Source organism: Lycium barbarum, chromosome 4, assembly GCF_019175385.1.
Source record: "Lycium barbarum isolate Lr01 chromosome 4, ASM1917538v2, whole genome shotgun sequence".
Classification (NCBI taxonomy): domain Eukaryota; kingdom Viridiplantae; phylum Streptophyta; class Magnoliopsida; order Solanales; family Solanaceae; genus Lycium; species Lycium barbarum.
Genome location: NC_083340.1, coordinates 25,252,610 through 25,256,002, shown reverse-complemented (window position 1 = coordinate 25,256,002; position 3,393 = coordinate 25,252,610). Strand labels below are relative to the sequence as shown.

Sequence of the window (3,393 nt, the reverse complement as noted above, 5' to 3'; positions counted from 1 at the left end):
CCCCTATCTTCAGTAACCAAAACAACGGAGTGTGAAGCTGAAGAAGACGAGGCTTGAGATCTTCTTCTCATCTCTTCATTCAAAATACCACTCTTAGCATATTCCATAGTTACACCATCACTGGGAGCAGAATTAGTCAAAGAAACTCTATGAGTTTCCCAAGAGTCTGGCAGAGTATTAAGAAGCCAAAGTCCCTGTATTTCTTCATCAAACTTGACACCCATTCCAGATAGCTGATCAAGGACACCCTGAAAATCATTGATATGATCAGAAATAGGGCTGCCCTCTTTGTATCTAATATTCATCAATTGTTTCAGTAGGAACAACTTATTATTGCCAGTCTTTGTAGCATAAAGTGTCTCGCGCTTTTCCCACAAGCTTTTAGCATTTGTCTCATTCACAATATGATTTCGAACATTATCTTCAACCCATTGCCTAATATAACCACAAACCTGTAAATGCTCAAATTCCCAATCCTCATCTTCAATAGACTCGGGTTTCTTAGAAGCAAACACATGTAAATGCAATTTCTTGACAAATAGAAGATCTTTCATCTTGCTTTTCCAAATATGGTAATTACTGCCATTTAAACAAACCATCTTGCTCATATTTGCCTCCATCATTCAAATAGACGATCAACACAACCAAATACAACCACAAGTTCTGATACCACTTTGTTGGGAAGAAACAAGCAATAACCAAATTGCACGACGAGGTAACAGCGGAAGAAATACCCAAGTCGGAACTTCCCACACTATTTGAACCAAGAGAAGACAATAAACACTAGCACGAATGGAAATCCAGGCAGCAGCTATATCAACAATAAAATATCAAAGCAAGCAAAAATAAATCGAATGGAAGAGACACCAAATTTACGTGGTAAAACCCCTTCAAGGCGAAGAGGAAACATGCACGGGACCTCCAGCCCACAAAAGCTCCACTATAATCAATAAGAGTTACAACAATGTTCTACAAATGGCTACAACAACAAATCCAAGCACGGAGCAACAATACATAAAAGATAGCACAAAAACTAGCGAAGAAACGAGAGAAATCACCCCAAAAAGGAGCTACTGTTCGTACTACAAAACTGGAGCTACAGACCACAAAATCCGATCTCCACCGTTGAAATTGAAGAACCAGATGTTGAGAATCCCCAGTTAAAATTTCAGCACGATCCAACGGTTAACGAATTGTCAAACGCACTTTTAAAGTGGACAGTTGTAGCAGAAAATTTCTGGACGAAAATCTGCTTTCTCTCTCACGTTTTTCTCTCTATATGGCTGCTATGAATACACTCTTGTGTTCTCAAAATAAGACCTAAATTGATCCTATATATATAAGAAATTTTGGGCAAAATTGGTCTGGTCCAAATTGGATTGAGTTTTATTAATTCAATTCCACATAGAAAGGGAAAACCCAAAAACCTAACATTACGGACTTCTCAATAGGGTTTTTTACTGAGCGGACAAATTCACCAAATACCATAACGGCGAAGGGTCCCGAATGTCGGCATGTTAATTACACAGCCCTATATTGTGATATGATGGAGAAGAATTTGCAAGAACGTTGATCAACAATATGTATGGTCTATTAGCAATCGGTAAATAAGCTGACGCGAATATAGATGAGTTGAGATAATTTCTTGGATGATTAGTCAATTTTTGTTATAATGCACCCAGTCAATAAATTATTTTCCCGATGAAAAATTATCCAACTTTGGTAAGTCTCATAAAAGATCACTAAAGAATTAATAGGAAGTTAATTTTGCCGAAATATCATAAAGGTCTCTCATTTGCTTCCTCCTAGTAAAAGTTGACTGACTCGTCTAGGAGATTAAACAAATCGATCAGTTCTATATGTGTTTACAAAGAAAGAAAAATATGGTATTGGATCGTTGTTGATACTTGTTTGTCCTTATGCCGAGGGGTCTATCGGAAACAGTCTCTCTGCCTCCCAAGATAGAGGTAAAGTCTGCATACACTCTCCTCAGACCCTATTTTATGGGATTTCACTTATATGTTGTTGTTATTGATATTGGTTTGTCGTCCACTTGCTAACCAAAATTCTTGGATAGCACGACTTACTAATTTTCAGATTGTGGACGGCACAAATCATCAAATCGGTGACTTAATTCCAAAATAGTAATTGTGCCACGTAAAAGTTAAAAAAAATAGAGAGATTGTGGAGTATATGATAATCAATTAAATTTCTTAAATACAAAAATAATACAACAGACACTGAACATCCTGCTTTTTCAGAAGTAAATAAGAATAAATGGATAGGAATTTAAGGTAGTTAAAATAAATAAATAAATTAACAGTTTCCTTCAGCACTTTTCTCCTTATCAGCATACTTTTGAAGAGCTTCACCGTGCAACTTCCCATACCTAAACTCATCAAATATTTCAACTCCCATATCTATGTAAAAATCATAAGACTTCTTATTCCAAACTGCAACTATTCCCTCCACCGAAACAAATCCGTTGTTCGCCGCAATGGACGCAACAGTTCCAAACAACAATCTCCCCATTCCTAACTTTCTGTAACTCTCCCTAAAGTAAAGGCTCTCAAAATAGAACCCCGGTTTGTCATAGAAGCACGAATAATTCGCGTAAAAGAAAGCATATCCTGCAATAAAAGCATCACTCTTATCGTTCCCGTCATCATATTTGGACCTGAATTCCTCAGCTTGTCCTTCCACAACGGGGAATTTAAGGTCGAATGTTGTAAGGACGGGTTTTAACCCTTCGTCCGTGGTATTCTTGTGTTCGGCAAAAGGGGTTGGCGAAACTTCCGAGTAAAAGTACGGATGGCCCGTAGAAAAGTGGAAGAGGGTTTTCTTTAAAGAACAAGTTGGCTAGGGAGGACTCGGTTGCTTTGTACAAATGAGTGTAGTTATGGTATGCATGGATTTGATAAAACAGTTGGTATATATGGTATAGGTCAGCTTTCTCAGCGAGACGGACTCTAGTGTATATCTTTTCAGTGATCGTTACGTTGTTTTCCGGTGAGGAATTGGTGGTTGTTTCAGATATAGCTGGAGTCATGGTACTGTTGATAAAGTTAGAGAGTTGAGAGGCAAGTTTTTGAGGTACCAAGTACGCTTAAAGAGGAAAAAGTGAGCCTTGGACCAGGAAGAATGTTTTGTAATGGGATATTGCTTGAAAGATTTTAGGAGATAATGGTTATTTATAGTAGAGATGCGGTCTTTGTTTAATACTTTTGTGTTATTTAGTTAGTGCGGTTGGTGGAGGAAACTCAAATTGGTTGGTGAAAAGGGGAGTCTCCACTACATTTTTTTGCCTCATATTTTGGTTGTTCCAAAGGAAAAATCCAAGCAAAATAAAGATAAGATTTGAACTCTGAAAGAATGTCTTTAAGAAGGCGGCTA

At 37.6% G+C, this 3,393-nt stretch overlaps 1 pseudogene; it reads right to left on the bottom strand.

The window, feature by feature from the left end:
- Positions 1 to 2,189: 2,189 nt before the first annotated feature.
- LOC132635626 (tyramine N-feruloyltransferase 4/11-like) lies at positions 2,190 to 3,180 on the bottom strand (annotated as a pseudogene).
- Positions 3,181 to 3,393: the final 213 nt, after the last annotated feature.